This window comes from Chenopodium quinoa, unplaced genomic scaffold (genome assembly GCF_001683475.1).
Source record: "Chenopodium quinoa cultivar QQ74 unplaced genomic scaffold, ASM168347v1, whole genome shotgun sequence".
NCBI lineage: Eukaryota > Viridiplantae > Streptophyta > Magnoliopsida > Caryophyllales > Amaranthaceae > Chenopodium > Chenopodium quinoa.
This window is the reverse complement of record NW_018744988.1, coordinates 1,524,780-1,545,575: the sequence shown is the minus strand read 5'-3', so window position 1 is coordinate 1,545,575 and position 20,796 is coordinate 1,524,780. Positions and strand designations below refer to the sequence as shown.

General features: G+C 33.9%; 1 pseudogene; it reads right to left on the bottom strand.

The window, feature by feature from the left end:
- Window positions 1-424: 424 nt before the first annotated feature.
- Window positions 425-3,474, bottom strand: LOC110706592 (annotated as a pseudogene).
- Between the last annotated feature and the right edge of the window lie 17,322 nt (window positions 3,475-20,796).

The window sequence follows — 20,796 nt, the reverse complement described above, 5'->3', positions numbered from 1 at the left end:
TGCTGTACGACACGTGTCATTTTATTAAAAAAAAAAAAGAAAAAACCCATTGAACCGGTAACCAGTATTTGGGATTGAAGAAAAAGAACTACCCCCAAAATTCGGATTATTTCAGTATAATCCAAAGTTGGGATTATTCTATGATAATTGTTGAAAGTTGGGATTATTTTTTCTAAATTTTCCGAGCAAATTTTAGTGTACATTTTCTCAGTTTCGCGCCTTTTCTATGCACTAGTAAATGAAGGTGGACACATTTACATTTATTTTTTTTTTTTTCAAATGACCAAATAATCACTATAATATTGATCGAGTAACCCTTGACGATTAAAAGAAATGTGTTGACTTTTGATTAAAAGATAATTTCAAGTTAGAAAATTTATGATAATTTCTAATTTTGATTAAAAGACTTATTAAGAGTTTTTTTTTTTTTTTTTTTTTTTTTACTTCAAGAAGAAAATATACCTATATTAGATAATTTTAATTAAAAGAATTCCAAATAAAATAAGTTCATATTAAATTTCAGACAAAATTAGTTGAACCAAACAAGTCTTTAAGCACCCAGGTTTAATATACAACCAATAACTTTTAGAAAATTTGAATATGGTCTATGCTTGCAATATCATTGGAAGCTACTTGCTTTGCCTTTGACACAAAAAAAATTCTTAGCAATAGCAACTTAAGTTAGATACTTTTATATATGTAGGCATAATTATAGAAGTATGTACAAAGTTATTACAAGAGATAGATGATGCATAGCTTGCCCCAGAACATCCTAGATTCCAGTTCTATGGCCTATAACAACAATGAATTGGTGATGCTAATTAGCTAGGCAGTGGCCTAGTGCTTGTGTTAAATGCATCACAATTAAGAATGTAAATTATCAGTCAAATACTCGTGAACAACTGATCAATAAAAGCTCCGGTAGGCGAAAGCCGATCTACCACTTGAATTTTGTGTTCATTTATTTGCCATTGCTATTGGAGTGATTATGTTGAGATGTTTGGGAACCGATCAAGAAAGCCTTCAAGTGCTTGTAGAACTCCTTAGGCCTCTCGACGTTGAAACCGTGCCCGGCTTTCTTTAGAACCACTAGCTGAGCATTGTCTCCCAGATGGCTGCATATTGAGAAACCATACTTAACCAAGATTCTAAGAAGATCATATACTATTCCTCTGTTAAAAAACAGAGCAAAATAGCAAATGATTAAGCTAAACAATTTGGTTTTGATTTATACATACCTTTTCAACCTGTAAGCAAATTCCACTGGAAATACTTGATCCTGATCTCCCCAGATTATCAATGTAGGCTGCACCCCAAGAATATTCAACCGTTTAACATATTTTCATATTCATGTCAAATTATCCACACGAACTAATCCAATAACAAGAAAAGAAAAAATAACTCTATTGAAAATCAGCTGTCACACAGGTAGTGTAACGTGAAATAATAATGTGACAACTAAATCTGGACATAAAGAATACAAAAGTAGTTTAATAAACCTGAGTGATTTTAGGAATTTCGGAGATCTTTGGTCTTTTGGAATAGCCCGGATTAATTCCCTTTTCTCTTGACAATGTTCTGTACACATGGCCTGCCACGAAAATGCCCTTGTCACTTTAGGTAAAGTTCAAAATAACCAGAAATTTCCAGAATATATCTCCAAGGTAATTAGTCAAACTCAAGCTAACAACATTAGAAACTAACTACGACCTCTGTATATTTACTATTTAGCAAACGTTTATCTATTGTCTTCTCCAATGTGGAACACTAACCATTAGTTTTCGTATATAGGATTACATAATTGCCAAATATTAAAAATTTCTACAAGATTAGTTTCAATGTAAACCTAACAGGTTCTAATTATAGAAGAGTGGATCAGCTAAATTTGTAAATCATGTGAATGTAATTTCAACAACATTTTTAGTCCAAATTGAAATCTTGACCTCAAAATTTACATTTCACTATTGTTAGATCTACTATGTCATATCATGTGTCTACCATTTACCAAACCTTCAACCTAGTTTCATGTATGTGCTTACAGTGTGAATCAACCACAATCAGTCAATCACGAAGTCTAAATCACTAAAACATTGTTGAACCCAAAAAAAAACATGTAATTATTAATTTAAATTTAGTACTATACACCCGGTAAAATTACCCATAATTGCGCTTCTACTGATCAAAACTTTAGGTACACCCCAGTGCACAAATGTAGAAAGATCAACCACATTAAGTGTTTTGGCATATTCATTAAGGAATATAACCAAGAACTTAATCTACTCTTAAATCTTATTCCAAACCAAATCATCAAACACTAGATCATACAAGAAAAAACAAAGCAATATTGATCATATAAAAAATAAAATAAAAAAAGGGTTGGTCCAGATAAAACTTACATGAATAAAATCATTGAGAAAGCAATTAGGAACAATCTTAGGAGGCTTAATCATAGTAAAACTCATAAGCTCCTTCAACTTCTCAGGAGTCTGAGGCAACAAAATATCAGCAGCATCTTCCAAATCCTTAACCTTAAACTTCCCTTCAACCAAATCTTTTTCTTCCATACAAACAGCAGCACAACATATGACAACTCTTTCAACAACCTCTTTAAACTGAGCAGCCATGCTATATGCCACGAACCCGCCGTAGCTTAAACCAACCAAGCTCAACCTCCCCTTCACAGAATGAGCCTCCATGAGCCTCATCAAGCATTGAGCTTGAAACGAGTCGGCTCGTTCGGGCCGGCTCGTGTATGACTCTCCGAAGAAGAGGAGGTCAGGTACGTAGACGTTGAAGTGGGGGGTCATGTGGCCTACTAAGTCACCCCACTGCCACATTGCATTGGCTCCGAATCCATGGATGAGGAGTAAGTTGGGCTTGGACTCTTGGTGGGCTTTGGGGGCCCAACCACGGATTACGGTGCCGTCGCCGAGGTCCGTGGTGGTGGGCCGTAGGCCCGAGTTGTTGAAGGTGTAGCGGTAGCACCGGTCTCTTAGATAGGTGAAGCTAAAACAACGGGTCATTTTGTTAGGTGTTTAGTTTGGGAGATGATCATAATAAGGTGGGAAATAACTTAACAAAGTAAGGGGAATGGTCAGGAAAAATAAAGGACGTTTTTGTAGCTTTTGTTTAGGAAAAGATTAGATTTTTATTTTGTTGTTATTGAAATGACATAAAGGTTTGAGAATTGAAATTTGAGAACGTTTAAAGGTTTACTTTTAACGTGTTATGGGTAATAATCTATGGAATAACCCCTTTTTTTTTCTTTTTTTTTTTTCTTTTTTTTTTAAGAAAAGATGAGCCAGCAATATATTAAAAATTAAGGTCTAACAAAGTTGTAATACTTGGGATGTTGGGAGAAAGAGTTCATACAAATTAATTTGGAGCTATTGTTTGTCTTTCATTTAGATACTAAGGGTTTGTTTAGTTCAGCTTAATTTCAGTTTAGTTCAGATAAGCTCCTAATTTCCTTCTCTCAAAAAATATTTATTTTGGCTTTATTCAGTTCAGTTCATCTCCAATCAGTTCAGCTCAATTTAGTAAATGTGAACAGACCCTTAGTGGGAGCTCTCTTAACATACATGAGAAACATAAATAAAATTAAAGAGATTAGATAGTATTCTAATATCAAATTTTTAGTCAAAATACTGCAATTGAACAATATTTTCTTTGTTTTATGAAAATTAAAATATTTTGCCAAAAAATCTCTCATATATTTAGTCATACTATTGCAATATTTTTTGAAACTAATATAGTAATTCCTAACTACATAAAAAGCAAGTAACCTACATATAATTGCAAAATTTTGAATGAGAAAGCGAATACAATATATAATATTTTAGATAGATATCAGATTAAGGCCATGTTCACTTCACATTAAAAAATAGTAATTTCGGTTCATTATAAATCATTAGTAATTTTAAAGAAAAAATATAACAGAGAATCTGTAAAAATAATTTCATTTCAGTAAAAATAATTTTAGTTCAGTAGAATTAATTTCAGTTCATTAAAAATAATTTAAGTTTAGCAAAATAAATTCAGTTCAATAAAAATAAGGTGAAGTAAACGGGACATAACATTGAGACTTGATTCATAATACGCCGTAATAATGAATTGATAGAACATACCGTAAGTGTCATCTATATGACATGGTTGTAACATTAGAGATCAGATTCAACCTATTTTCAACTTTCTAAAAATATTATCTATGGTAGAGTCTATTACCTAGGTCTCTTTCGATTATTCATTCTAGTTCTAGGCTTTCCTAGCCACTAAGAAGTTTGAAACATGCTAACAAAATTGTGCATCATGATTAATATTACTTAATTCTTTCTTATAATAATGGTTTGTATTATCCACTTTATATTAGTTAACTTCAAATTACAATTAAAATAAATTCTAAGAAGATCTAATTAATAAAAATGTATATAAATAAGATAAATAAACTTCTGATAGGTGAAAAATCTATTAAGGGTATGTTCTCTTATGTTGAAATTCAGTTCAGTTTAGCTCAATTTAGCTCCTAATTTCCTTCTCTTATAAAATATACATTTCATTTCATTTCAGCTCATTTCAACTGAGTTCAATTAATAAGAACAGATCCCAAGTGATGGTTTAAAAAAAAAGTCTGATAGGTGAAAATCAGATGCAAAGAACACATTAATGCAAATTCTTGAAAGAGCATATGTAGTCATTTTCAAAGTATGATAAAGATTTTCTTAGCACCTAATATCTTTTTTTTCAATTTCCATATAAAAAAGCCAAGTCTAGAAGATTTGTGAAGAAGTAAAGGTTCTTGGAAACCATTTGGACCTTGCCACCTTGTTATATACGACTACTCTGCTTATGTTTGCTCATACGAAAGCGGCGATTGGGATTTGGGGACCGGATAACGGAATGAGACTCAAGAAAATTGACGAAGTAAATAATGAACTAGGAATGCACTCTTGTGCCTTAAAAAGAATAGTTTTAGTCTTTTAGAGTACCTTACTTATTTGATCTAATTAGATTTTTTTTTTTTTTTTAATTTGATATGATATGAACTTAGGGTCTGTTCTCATTGACTGAACTCAACTGAACTGAACTAAACTGAATATTTTATAAGAGAAGGAAATTAGGAGCTGAGCTGAATTGAATTTCAACGTAAGAGAACATGCCCTTAATTTTATTTATCTAATTTGACTATCCAACGGACCAAACTTTAAGGATGGTCATGATCTAATTGATTAATATTAAGGGTTTGTTCCGATTTATTTCAAAATAACTGAAGTGATTGGAGCTAAACAGAACTAAATTGATTAGAATTGAATTGAACTGAAATTAAGTTAAACAAAACAACCCTGAGTCATATGAAGTAATTAGTAAGTTTTCTTGTAAGTATCTCATACTGTCTTTGGTAAAATTCCAAGTTTGTGTTTTTTCTGAACTCATTATCATCCAATACCACATTACCGCCCTTCTAATGGTAAATAGTTGAGAAAATTTGTATTCTCATTGAGTCATTGCCTTCCATTTGCAAAAACCTAATAGGCCTATAGTTATAAAAAGAATTCAACCATTTTGAAAACATCTGTTGTTGGGTTAGATATGATTGTCATTTTGGGCTTAATGAATGAACCTAAGAGGTTACTTCACAAGTCACGACTAACGAGTCATGACTCATGACCCGTTAGTTAACGTTGATTTCATTCAAATGATTTTAGGTTAGGTATTCATGGTCCACTAAAAACATTAGAAAACCCTAAAGTCCTCAACGGTGATTTTTATCAATGATTTAAGGTTAAATATTCATCATCCACTAAAAACATTAGAAGACCCTCTTCACATGAGGACATTACAATTACTTAATTTTTTAAAGCAACCAGCCAACTAAGCAAGCGAGGTCTTATCGGCTTATCTTAAAAGAGTGGCCATAATTTCTCATTTGGTCTTTTCTCCGAGTTCCACAACTACATTCCAAGGAATTTGGTGCTATCTAAAGTTCACAGGTACTCGATTTATAATTCAAAATTAGAAATTAAATTTTTTCACTAAATACCAAAGTTCTAAATTAAAACAGAACTCCCAAAATAACCAGAGCTCAATCCCAAAATACTGGGAAAAAAAAAAAAAAAAGGGTAAGATCGCTCAGTAGAGTATAATCGACACACACAGGATAAACCTGTTTTCCGGTCTGTTGAGCTTGATTTTTCAATAGTCATCAATGCGATCAAACCATCCTTAATCTAACTATTCATAATCAAATTAATAAAATCAAGAATTTGATACAATATACCAAAAAGAGGGGTCCAAATTTGAAGTAAATGAATTCAAATTAGGACTAATAAAACCCTCAAAAATTGGAGAAATTAAATATATGCCTCCAGAACAAAGCATTACAAGAAATCGATCCGAAGATCTCACAACTTGCAGCCGAAAGGGAAGGCATTTCTTAGAAATTGATAATTAATTAAAGTTGAAAATGAGAGAAAAATTGACTTACCAAATTGTGTTGAGCTGTGAATGCAGTGAAGATTCATAGGTTTGAGGATTGTATTATATACTACTTTCATATATTTGCCAGCTTAAACCCTAAATAGTTTAGGGTTTTATGAAGGATAAAGCCCACCTTTTAAACTCAATTAGGCCCTTTTTGTGTAGCATTCACAGGCTTCGGCTCATTTCTTCAGAGGCCCATCTCATTAATTATGTTTTTAAGGGGTCAAGTAGAAGAAGGTGGTCCAAAATATAGTTTCATTATTTTCTTAATATTTGTACTCTATATATAACAATTTGATTTTTATGTTGTTAATAAATTAACTTTGGATAGCGATGTAGCTATTTATGTATTAGTAATAAAATTTTACGTGTAAAAGTTAATTTTTTATGAATATATACTGATTAATTCAATAATTTCTTGCTATAGACACCCATTTGTGTCTCCCTAAAACCAAACCCGGTGATGAGTGCCTTTCACGTCGAATCATAATCGAATGAAGTGAAAGTGTGGAAAGTTTAGTGTTGCGGATAGTTTTAATTTCTTTTATCTTCTCTCTGTTTTTGAAAACTTATTTTAAGAAAACAGTCAATCCAGTTTAGTTGGTCCATGATATGGGTCCAATACTAGTGTAGTTGGATGGGGCTTGACAAGAGCTTTCCAACGATATATTATAAGCCTAATTCTGATGAATATTGAGGAAGTTATGTCCAATTTACTGAACTGGGCCCGTTTTGAGCCTTATATGCGGTCCAATGATCTATGGGAGGGCCTAATATAGATTTATCATTCCTAATGCAATTAGGAAGGGTTTTAATCTTCTAGATTCTTCTAGAAGGTTCTTTTCATTCGTAATTTAATTAGCATTGATAAATTGACTTTTGTTGACTTTTTAGAGTTTTAATTAGAATCAAAGAACTTTTTTTGAGGAAAATACGATTTTATACTCCTATACGACAATTTTTATCTGATTTTAAGAAAACGCGTGAATTTCTGAATCAGCGCCAAACGCCAGCTGTTGCGCCTGGCGCTAATGTTGGCGTCTGGCGCCAATAGTCAGCGTTAGCGCTAATCAGATTTTATCTGCGCCAGAACTCTGTTTTGATATTTTATCTTTTTGGCTGATTTTCTTTATAAATAATCTCGTAAAAACTCCGTTTTCATTCATCAACAATCATTAGTTTTCACCTACAATCATCAATTCTCATCAAGTCTTATTCTTTCTAATTCTCACCAACTCTCATCAAGAAATTCTTAATTACTCTTTCTTTCTCTCTCTTTTTTCTAAACTAACTTTTCTCAAATACAAAATTCCGCATTCGCAAGACTTAGATACACCTAGCCATATTCGAAGTTGTCTTCGCCCTATACGTGAAAGGTTTTAATTTCTGAGGGTTTGGTCCCAAATCTCTCTTTCAATTATTTAATTTAATTGTTGTTTATTATTTTCTTTGAAGTTACTAACGCGTGTATTTTGTTATTAGAAAGAGGTACGAGGCATCCAAATAAGTACTTTAATGGTTTTTATTGATGTTATTATATAGAAGTCATGCTTAGATTGTTATTTTGATTCCTAGTCATGTTAGTATGTTTTCCTTAATTTGATGTTTAGGGTGACAACAATAAATTCCTAGTATCATGTCTAGGGTAATTTTAATATCAACTATGATTAAAAGTATGATGCCTTTTATTTTTTTCCTAATATTTATGATCGTTAGTATCATGTTAGGGTTAAAGCTTTGATCTTTATTGTTTAGTGACATGCTAGGGTTTGTTATTAATCTTGTTAGTATCATACTATCATGCCTAGGATCTTGCTATTATTATGCTTTAACATTATTATGATTATTTTTATGATTATAATTGTTATAGTTATTGCTATGATGATTATTTTTATAATTGTTATTATGATTATTATGTTGCTTGATTTTTATTGTTATTGCTTGATCACACCTTTTATGCATGTTTAAAGGGAATTTGTACTTGTAATCACGCTTAATAAGATAATTAATAATCTTGTTTAGGGTTAATTTGATTATAATTCAAGTGATCGTCAATAATAGTTTTATTTGTGCATTAAATTCAACCAACATAGATAAATAGGTTTAGGGTTAAAATCCTATTGCTTGCATGTTAGTCAAAAAGCGCACATGAATACGATCTGAATAAAGTAGAGGCCTATTATTAGGGCAAGTTCAATCTCTTTTAGGTTGGATTTGTACCTTCATCCCCGAACCCTATTTGGTTTAAGACCTTATGGAGTTGACGATCTCTTGGATCGTTAAGGGGTGTAACCTTCACCTCGTGAACGGTTTACAAGTTCCTAAAACTTGTTGGCGACTCTTTTACTCTATCTTCTTTCCCTTTGGACGCCACCGCCCACCGTACTTTAGTGAATAATCACAGTGGGGTTCAAACTAGGGGATTAACGCTTGAAATATTCCCCACACTTGCATAATGATGTTTGTTGATATACTTGTATTAGTTAAAATTTACAATAATAAGTTCAGTTTAATAAAATATATATTTTAATATAGGTTGCCCAAATTCAAATTACAACTAAAATAATAAGATCTAATAAGTTTGGGTAAGTTCAGATAAGGTGAATAGAACACACCCTATTATGTTAATCAAAGTTGAATCGTTATTAAAAAATTGTGGAGTATAGCTATCAATTCGGGTAAACGGGTCGGGTTTGGGTCGGGTAAGAGTGGGTCGGGTCAACTAGGGTCGGGTTAATTCGGATTAATTCCATAACCTATGCGGGTCGGGTTTGGGTCGGGTAATGCTTGAGTCGGGTCACGTCGGGTCATACTTCTTATCGGGTTTGGGTCAGGTTTAGGTCGGGTTAATAACAGGTTGGGTTACATTCGGGTCGGGTGAACAATAGGTCGGGTTTAATTCGGGTTTTCACGAGTTAAAACGGGTTAGGGTAATTCTCGGGTTCGGTTCAAGTCAATAACTAGCGGGTTAGAATCAAGTTGGGTCATTCTTGGGTTTGAGTCGTGTTCGGTTCAAGTCAATAATTTGCGGATTATAATCAGGTCGGGTCATTTTCAAGTCGGGTCATTCTCGAGTTCAAGTCGGGTTCGGTTCAAGTCAATAATTTGCGGGTTATAATCAGGTTGGTAATTTCCAAGTCGGGTCATTCTCGGATTCAAGTCGGGTTATGTTCATGTCAATAATTTGCAGGTCACAATCAGGTCGGGTCATTTCCAATAAGTTAGGTCATATTCGGGTTCAACTAACTATAAATAGATAATAATAATTTTTATCAAGCTAATTATTTCCTTTGACTATAATATATATGACAAATATATACTCCCTCCGTTTTTAAATACTTGCTCCATTTCTCCATGCGCGGAGTTTTAGGAGAAATTGGAGAAAGTAATAAAATATGGAGGTAGTGAGGTTGGTGGAAGAATAAAAAAATGTAAAAAGAAAAAGTAGTGGAGAGAATTGGAAGAGAGAGAATATGAAATTAATAAAATATGGTTTATAGTAGGTCCACTAGGTAAGAGAAACTAATTAAATATTGTTAAAGCTATCCAAATAAGGAAATGGAGCAAGTATTTAAAAACGGCCAGAAAAGGATAGTGGAGCAAGTATTTAAAAACGGAGGGAGTACTAGGGAACTATAGTCTATAATTTAGGAAGATAATTATCTCCTTTAACCATACAACAAATATATACTATATTTAACTCTTAAATTTGAGGATGATGCTCCTTTCTTATGCTAGCCTGGACCGACTTGGTCTCCCTAGACTAAATGCTTTGATCAACAATAATAAGAAGGTCTAAATTGCATTTAAGGTGGTTTGAAATCGAGTCAGGAACAATTAAGGTTGAATTTAGTTCAGGTCAATAACAAGTCGTGTTAATTTCGAGTAGGGTTAGTAACAGATCGGGTTGAATTTTTGGGTCGGGTAAATACTAGGTCTGATAAAATTTGGGTAGGGTCAATAACAAGTCGGATGAATTTGGGTCAGGTCAATAATAAGTCGGGTTGATTTGATATCAAGTTTGAAAGAGGTTGAGTTAAATTCGGGTCGGGTTAGGAACGGGTCGGGTCGGGTTGAATTCAGGTCAAGTTAGTAACAAGTCAGGTTAAATTCGGGTTTTGACGGGTTAAAATGAGTTAGGGTCAATTTCGGTTCTAGTCGGGTTCAGTGCAAGTTAATTAAATTAGCCGTTGTAAACCGGTAAATCGGTGAAAGTTGTAAACCGATAAATTGACCGTTTAACAACAAATTGGATGGTTCCACACACCCAATTGGACTCCCGTAGGATATTAAGGACCATGGTAAACATTTCGGTAATTTTTATTTCCAGGCAAAAAAAAAGTCAAAAAAATTCCAAAATGGAAGCCTAATATCCACGCTTTTTGAGAAATTTTGGAGGTTTCTGGGCCCGGTGTCGAAAAGTCTTGAAATTTTATAGGATACATATCAGGGTCATATTATGCCGTTTGGAACCATATATGATCATTATTTATTGTAATATATGTTCGTGGTAGGCTTGAATAAATAAAATCGATGCAAGTTGTAAACTGATAAATTGGTCGTTTAAAGGCAAATTGGATGGTTCCACCCACCCAATTGTATTCCCAGAGGGTATTAGGGACCATGGTAAAATTTTCGGCAATTTTTATTTCCAGGTGAAAAAAAAGTCAAAAAATTCCAAAATTGAAGGCTAATATCCACGTTTTTTTGAAAACTTTAAAGGTTTCAGGGCCCTGTATAGAAAAATTGATATTTTAGGTGATACATCTCGGGGTCATATAATGCCGCTTGGAACCATATATGATCATTAGATGTTGTCATAAATGTTCGTAGTATGCTTAAATTAATGAAATTCGTGCAAGTTGTAAACCGGTAAATTGGTCTTTTAAAGGCGAATTGGATGGTTACACCTACCCAATTGGACTCCCGGAGGGTATTAGGGAGCATTGTAAACATTTCGGCAAATTTTATTTCCGGACGTAAAAAGCCAAAAAATTCCAAAATCGAAGACTAATATCCACGTTTTTTGAGAATTTTTTTAGGTTTCTGGGCCAGGTGTCGAAAAAGTCTTGAAATTGTAGGGGATACATCTCTGGGTCATATAATGCCGTTTGGAACCATATATGATCATTATTTGTTGTCATAAATGTTCGTGATAGGCTTGAGTTAATGAAATCGGTGCAAGTTGTAAACCGGTAAATTGGTCGTTTAAAGGCAAATTGGATGGTTCCACCCACCGAATGAGACTCCCGGACGGTATTAGAGATCATGGTAAACATTTCGACAATTTTTATTTCTGGGCGAAAAAAGTCAAAAATTACAAAATTAAAGGCTAATATCCACGTTTTTTGAGAAATTTTGGAGGATTCGGGACTCGATGTCGAAAAGTCTTGAAATTCTAGGAGATACATATATGCGTCATATAATTCCATTTGGAACCATTTATGATCATTATATATTGTTATAAATGTTCGTGGTAGGCTTGAATTAATGAGATCGGTGCAAGTTGTAAACCGGTAAATTGGCCTTTTAAAGGCAAATTGGATGGTTCCACCCACCCAATTGGACTCCCGGAGGGTATTAGGGACCATGGTAAAAATTTAGGCAATTTTATTTTCGGGCGAAAAAAGTTAGAAAATTTCAAAATTAAAGCCTTAAAATTTTGGAGGTTTCGGGGCCCTGGTGCGAAAAGCCTTAAAATTTTAGGGGTACATCTCGGGGTAAGATAATGTCATTTGGAACTATTTATGATCATTGTATGTTGTCATAAATATTCGTAGTAGGCTTGATTTAATGAAATAAGTGCAAGTTCTAAACTGGTAAATTAGCCGTTTAAACGCAAATTGGATAGTTCAACTCACCCCATTGGACTCCCGGAGGGTAATAGGGACCATGGTAAAAATTTCGGCAATTTTTATTTGCGGGCGAAAATAAGTAAAAAAATTCAAAAATTGAAGGCTTTTTATCCACGCTTTTTGAGAAATTTTAGAGGTTTCTGGGCACTGTGTCGAAAAGCCCTTGAGATTTTAGGGAATACATCTCGGGGTCATATAATGACAATTGGAACCATATTTGATCATTATATGTTGTCATAAATGTTCGTGGTAGGGTTGAGTTAATGAAATCGACGCAAGTTGTAAATTGGTAAATTGTCGTTTAAAGGCAAATTGGATGGTTCCAACCACCCAATTGGACTCCTGTAGGGTATTAGTGACCATGGTAAACATTTCGGAATTTTTATTTCCGGGAGAAAAAAAGTCAAAAAAATTATAAAATTGAGGGCTTATATCCACGCTTTTTGAGAAATTTTGGAGATTTGAGGTCCGGTGTCAAAAGGCCTCGAAAATTTAAGGCATTCATCTCGCGGTCATATAATGCCGTTTGGAATCATATATAACAATTATATGTTGCCGTAAATATTCGTGGTAGGTTTGAGTTAATGAAATCGTTGCAAGTTGTAAACCGGTAAATTGGCCGTTTAAAGACAAATTGGACTGTTATGTCCTCCCAATTGGACTCTCAGATGGTATTAGAGACCAGGATAAACATTTCGGCAATTTTTATTTTCAGGCGAAAAAAAGTAAAAAAAAAAAAATAAAAAATTGAAGGCTAATATCCATCTTTTTGAGAAATTTTGAAGTCTTTTGAGCCTAGTGTCTAAAAGTCAATCTTGAAATTCCAGGGAATACATCTCGGGGTCATATAATGTCGTTTAGAACCATATGTAATCATTATTTGTTGTCATAAATGTTTGTGGTAGGCTTGAGTTTATGAAATCGGTGTAAGTTGTAAATCTGTAAATTGGTCGTTTAAAGGCAAATTGGATGGTTCCACCCACCTAATTGGACTCCCGGAAGGTATTAGAGTCCATGGTAAACATTTCGGCAATTTTTATTTCTTGGCGAATGACAAGGTAAAGTCGTATCCCCTAATCAAAAATAAATACCTAAGTCCTCTAAGTAAGGTAGATAGGGAATTAGGGTCGAACTCCACAGGGAAACAAGTCTTTTTACTCCTAATTAATTATTATAATCTAAATTATCTAAGTAAACAATATTTTTGGGAATAAAGTCTATACTACGAAGAATAAGTTTAGGGTACAGGTTCACCAATAATTAATATTCCGGGATAAAACATAATAACTAATCTGATGACTTTGAGATCTTGGAGGAGGCTTCATCAATGCCTAAGAAAAACAAAAAGCAGCTTGGGAGGAGGCTTCATCAACTGTGAAGTGTGAATTTGTGAAAACATCAGCTTTTTTGAGAATAAAATATCAGAATTTTGTTTTAATGAAATCAGCGGGTTCTTTTTTTTTTTTGAAACAAAAATCAGCAGGTTCTTTTTTTTTTTTTGAAACAAAAATCAGCAGGTTCTTTTTTTTTGAAACAAAAATCAGCAGGTTCTTTTTTTTTTGAAACAAAAATCAGCAGGTTCTTTTAATAGATAAAAACATCACTTTTTTTTTAATGAAAAAAGTTAACTTTTTTAATAAAAGCAGCAGGTTTAACTCGTTGAAGTCCATATTATTAAAGGTTTATTTTTTTTTTAAAAGAAAACAAACATATATATATATATTAAAATTTAGGGTACCCGAGGAGGGTACCCAGTATAAACGGGTACCCGATAAGCGGGTACCCGCTTTTAGCGGGTCGGGTAATGGGCCGATAGAATAACTACCCGCACTTCCGGGTACCCGCACTTCCGGGTACCAGGTTATGAGCACCCCTACTCGCAATTTACTAGATCTAAGTTCCTATTAAAAATAACCTTTAATATTAAATTAACATCTGCTCGATTCATCAATTCAATATTGCTAAACATTCACAATCAAATTACATCTGCTCGATTCATAATCTAATTGCGAAAAATTAAAACAATTCAATAAGAAATTATCATGCAATACCAATAATAAATAATAACAAATTATCCCTTCATATTAATTATGGATCCCCATAAACCCTAGAATGAAACTACTCAGACATAATCATAACTAAACTAATCAAATAAATAAAACAAAACATAATCAAATAAGTAAATGAACTAGCTGAAATTAAAGGAGAAGAAATTGTTACCAAAGGAAATCTGAATTAATGGAAGTAATTAAGAACAAGAGTTGAGAGAGAATTTAAAAGAGAGAAATATCCTAAGTAGAGAGAGAAAATCTAAAAAAGAAGGTAAACCAAAATTATGTACACAATTCATACTTAAACATTTCTCAAAACAAAAATTAAAACTAAACTAATCAGGTCTGAGAAAAACACGCGCCCGATCGGGCTAGAGGCCGCCCGATCGGGCGCGCCTTTTTCCCTGCGCTTTTTCTCAGCAGCGTCGCCCGATCGTGCTAGATGCTCGCACGATCGGGCGCGCCTTAGGCCACGCACTAGCACCAAATGCATGACGCGCTCGATCGTGCTAGCTTGCCCGATCGGGCCCTTGCTTCTCTACGAGGCTTGGACTTCGATTGGGCTTGATTCCTCGGCCCAATCCAGATTTCCTCTTCGGGTCTTGAATACTCGGTCCAAATACCTCGGTATCCCGATTACCGAGCCCTTAATCACCGGCTCGATGAATCTAACCGGCCTTGGGCTTCAGAGATGGTCGTGCTCTTCTAATTTCCGTAGTCGCTCTATTAAAAACCAGAGAAAATGCTAAAAAGGTGCAATTTCCTACAAAACTCAACAAAGACTATGAAAACACCAATTAGCAATAAAAGTGGCTCGAAAGAGCCAAAAATACTACTAATTAAGACCAAGGGACGGGGGTAAATTACTATATAAAATAGACATATCAGCGAAAAAAGTAAAAAAAAATCCAAAATTGAAGTCTAATATCCACGCTTTTTGAGAAATTTCGAAAGTTTCGGGCCGGGGTACGGTGTAGAAAAGTCTTGATATTTTAGGAGATACATCTCGAGTTCATATCATGCCGTTCGGAATCATATATGATCATTATATGTTGTCATATATGTTCATAGTACGCTTGAGTTAATGAAATCCGTGCAAGTTGTAAACAAGTAAAATTGTCGTTTAAAGGCAAATTGGAAGGTTCTACCAACCCAATTAGACTTATGGAGGGTATTAGGGACCATAGTAAACATTTCGGCAATTTTTATTTCCGGAAGAAAAAAAATCAAAAAATTCCAAAATTGAAGACTAACATTCACGCTTTTTGTGAAATTTTGGAGGTTTCGTGGCACGATGTCGAAAAGTTATGAAATTCTAGGGGATACATCTCAGTGTCATATAATACCGTTTGGAACGATATACGATCATTATTTGTTGTCATAAATGTTCGTGGTAGGCTTGAGTTAATGAAATCGGAACAAGTTGTAAACCGGTAAATTGGCCGTTTTAAGGAAAATTAGATGGTTCCTCCCACCCAATCGGACTTCCGGAGGGCATTAGGGTTCATGGTAAACATTTCAGGAATTTTTATTTTCGGGTGAAAAAAAGAATTTTTTTTTTTTTGAGGTTTTACGGCCTAGTGTTGAAAAATTTGAGATTTTAGGGGATACATCTCGGGGTGTCATATAATAGTGTTTTAAACCATAAATGATCATTATATGTTGTCATAAATGTTCTTGGTAGGCTTGAGTTAATGAAATCGGTGCAAATTGTAAACCGGTAAATTTGTCATTTAAAGGCAAATTGGATGGTTCCACCTACCTAATTGGACTTTCGGAGGGTATAAGGGACCATGTTAAATATTTTGAAAATTTTTATTTAGGCGAAAAAAGTAAAAAAATTCCAAAATTTAAGACTAATATCCACGCTTTTTGAAAATTTTGGAGGTTACGAGGCCCGGTGTCGAAAATCTTTTCTCGGGGTCATATAATGCTGTTTGGAAACATATATGATCATTATATGTTGTCATAAATGTTCGTGGTAGGCTTAAATTAATGAAATCGGTGCAAGTTGTAAACAGGTAAATTGGTCGTTAAAAGCAAATTAGATGGTTCCACCAGCCAATTGGACTCCCAGAGGATGTTAGGGACCATGGTAAGAATTTCGGCAATTTTTATTTACGGGAGAAAAAAGTCAAAATATTTCAAAATTAAAGGCTAATATCCACACTTTTTGAGAAATTTTGTAGGTTTCGGAGCAAAGTGTCGAAAAGGCTTGAGGTTTTAGGGGATAAATTTCGGGGTCATATAATGCTGTTTGGAATCATATATGATCATTATATATTGTCATAAATGTTCGTGGTAAGCTTGAGTTAATGAAATCGATGCAAGATGTAAATTGGTCGTTTAAAGGCAAATTGGATGTTTCCACCCACCTAATTGGACTTCCGGAGGGTATTAGGGACCGTGGTAAACATTTCGGAAATTTTTATTTAGGGGCGAAAAAGTAAAAAAAATTCCAAAATTGAAGGCTAATATCTACGTTTTTTGAGAAATTAAGAAGGTTTCGGGGCCTGGTGTCGAAAAGCCTTTATATTTTAGGGAATACATCTCACGGTTATAAAATGATGTTTAATTAGAACCATATATGATTATTATATGTTGTCATAAATGTTCGTGGTAGGTTTGAGTTAATAAAATCGATGAAGTTGTAAACCGGTAAATTGACCGTTTAAAGGCAAATAGGAGATTTTCACTACCTAATTGGACTCTTGAAGGGTATTAGGGACCATGATAAACATTTCAGCAATTTTTATTTCCAGGTGAAAAAAAGTACGTAGTAAAAAAATTCCAAAATTGAAGACTAATAATAATCCAAGCATTTTGCGAAATATATAAAGTTTCGGGGCTTGGTATAGACACCCATTTGTGTCTCCCCAAAACCAAACCCAGTGATGAGTACCTTTCACGTCGAATCATAATCGAATGAAACGAAAGTATGGAAAGGTCTAGTGTTGCGGAAAGTTTTTTATTTCTTTTCTCTTCTCTCTGTTTTTGAAAACTTATTTTGAGAAAACGGTCAATCCAGTTTGTTTGGTCCATGATATGGGTCCAATAGCAGTGTAGTTGGATGGGGCTTGCAAAGACCTTTCCAACGATTTATTATAAGCCCAATTCCGATGAATATTGAGGAAGTTATGGTCAATTTACTAAACTGGGCCCGGTTTGAGCTTTATGTACGGCCAAATGATCTTGGGGAGGGCCTAATATGATTTATCATTCCTAATGCAATTAGGAATGGTTTTCGTCTTCTAGAATCTTCTAGAAGGTTCTTTTCATTCCTAATTTAATTAGCATTGATAAATTGACTTTTGTTGACTTTTCAGAGTTTTAATCAAAATCAAATAGCATTTTCGAGGAAATTATATTATTTTATCCTCCAGTACGGTAAACTTATCGGATTTTCGAAAACGCGTTGGTATCAGGGCTTGGCGCCTAACCCCAGGCCTTGGTGCCTGACGCTAAGGCTGGTGCCTGGCGCTAGCTAGCCAGGGTTGGCGCCAGCTCTGTTTCCTGAGCGTCAGACTCTGTTTTGTTTAATTATCTTTTTTGGCTGATTTTCTCTATAAATATCGTATTTAAAACTCCGTTTTCATTCACCAATTAATCATAAAAAACAATTAATCATCTACATTCAAAAAACCATTAAATCATTCACCTCTCTTCAATATTCAATTCTTTCTTCAAAACTTGGTCTTTTCATACAAAATTCCGTATTCACAAGATCTAGAAACACCTAGCCATATTCAAGGTTGCCTTCGCCCTAGACGTGAAAAGTTTAATTTCTGAGGGTTTGGTCCCAAATCTCTCTTTCAATTATTTAATTTAATTGTTGATTATTATTTTCTTTGAAGTTACTAACGTGTGTATTTTGTTATTAGAAAGAGGTACGAGGCATCAAAGTAAGTACTTTATTGATTAATTGATATTATGATGTAGAAATCATGTTTATATTGTTATTATGATATTCCTAGTATCATGTCTAGGATAATTTTAATATTAAATATGATTGCTATGATGCTTCCTATGTTCTTCTTAATATTTATGATTGTTAGTATCATGTTAGGGTTAAAGATTTGATTTTTATTGCTTAGTGACATGCTAGGGTTTGTTATTAATCTTGTTAGTATCATGCCTAGGATCTTGCTATGTTTATTATGCTTTAATATTAACATGAATATGATTATGATTATAATTGTTATAATTTATGATTATTATTATTATTATTTTGTTCATGATTATTTATTATGTTGCTTGATGCTTATATTGTTATTGCTTGATCACACCTTTTATTGCATGTTAAAGGGAATTTGGTACTTGTAATCACGCTTAATCAGATAATTAATAATCTTGTTAGGGTTAATTGTGATTTTAATTCAAGTGATCGCCAATAATAGTTTATTTGTGCATTAATATTCAACCAACATAGATAAACAGGTTTAGGGTTAATCCTATTGATTGTATGTTAATCAGAAAGCGCACATGAATACGATTAGAATAAAGTAGAGGCCTATTATTAGGGCAGGTTCAATCTCTTTTAGGTTGGATTTGTACCTTCATCCCCGAACCCTTATTTGGTTCATGACCTTATGGAGTTGACGATCTCTTGGATCGTTAAGGGGTGTAACCTTCACCTCGTGAACGGTTTACAAATTCCTAAAAAACTTGTTGGCGACTCTTTTGCTCTATCTTCTTCCCTTTCTGACGCCACCGTACTTTAGTGTATGATCATAGTGAAGTTCAAGCTAGTGGGATTAAAGGCTTGAAATTATTCCCTACACTTGGTGTAAAAAAGTCTTGATTATTATAATACATTATTATATTAATGTATGGTTGGTGCATCCGGGTGCAGCATGCACCCGGAAATAAGGGTGAAAGTAATCTGGATAAAAACCGAAAATCGAACTTAATTAGGAATTTGGTTTGTTTTTTTCGATTTTCGGTTTGGATCGGTTCCAAAATATCAAAACCGAATTTTTTTGGTTTGGATTCGGTTTGGGGCTTTCAAAAACCGAAAACCGAAGTTTAGTAAGCCCACTAATCCCACCCCATTTCCCTTACATATATATAGCAAAACCCTATATTTCTTCCCCTCTTTTCCCATTTTCCCTTTCACTTTCTACGGCACCTTCCTCACCAAAACCCTAAGGTTCCAAATTTTCCCCCTTTTCTCCCTCAGACCCTCACCACCTCACTTCGTCTGACCACCACATTCCTCAAGTCGGTCACCGCCAGTTCGGTCAACGTTTCTCACCACCACTCCACCAATTTGTGTTCGTGGTCCCTCGAGTCATGGTTTCTCAAAGTTGCTCGTGTGTCCGCTGTTCATACTATTCTTCTCCAACGCTCTTACTCTTAGTCTTCTCCAACGGTCCACCGCTCTCGACTTCGATTTAGTTTTTGTTTGATTTAAAATTTGGGGTTGTGGGGTTAGATTATATAGAAAATCTGTTGGGGGATGGATTTGTTTATTATATTTTGAATTTGCTTGAATTTTGATTGAATTTTTTCCTAAATTTTGTTCATTTTCTGTATACTCCCTCTGTCCCAGTTTACTTGCAACATTTTGACTGGACACGCTTGATGATGCACATGTTTGACCGTTAATATCTTTTATTATATATTTATATAAGTTATAAAAAGTTTATATTAAGTAACTATACATTAAAATAGACCCAACAACATCTTACATGAATACATTGAATTTCATATAATAGTTAAAAAAGATGGTCAAAGGGAGATGTGTGAATAGTGCAAAAAGTCAAACCGTTGCAAGTAATTTGGGACGGAGGGAATAATTTTGTAATTACTCTTTGTTTTTCTTGAATCATTCTGATTATATTTAAGGGATTGCTACTTTGCTTGAATTTCTCCAACGAAGTTTGGTTCGGTTTGGATTCAGTTTTCCAAAACCGAAATAATATGGATTGGATTGGATTGGACTGAATCCAAATTCGGTTTGGTGTAAAATCCAAACCGCAAACCGAACTTTCACCCATACCCGGAAAGAACATTAGATATATTTAAAAGAACATGAGCGATAAAAGAACAATATAGATATTTATAAAGAACATGAGCATAATATGTTCTTTAAGTTTGATTATTATGTTCTTTGAGTTTTAATTGTATGTTATTTACATTATACAATATGTTCTTTAATGTATGTACATTAAAAAAATAAATAATAAAAAATCAATCACCCGAGTAACCAAGAAAAAGAACATGCTTTTTAATGTATTATAATGTTCTTTTTGTAAAGACTTTATGCTCTTTGGCTAGAGGTGATCAAAGTTAAACCGATCCGGCCCGATTTTGGACGGGCTTTGGGCATAATTTTTTCGCTCCCAAAATTGGATTGGACCCCGCTAGTAAATTTATTTATTTTGGTCGGGTTTGGGAATGCGTTTTTATGC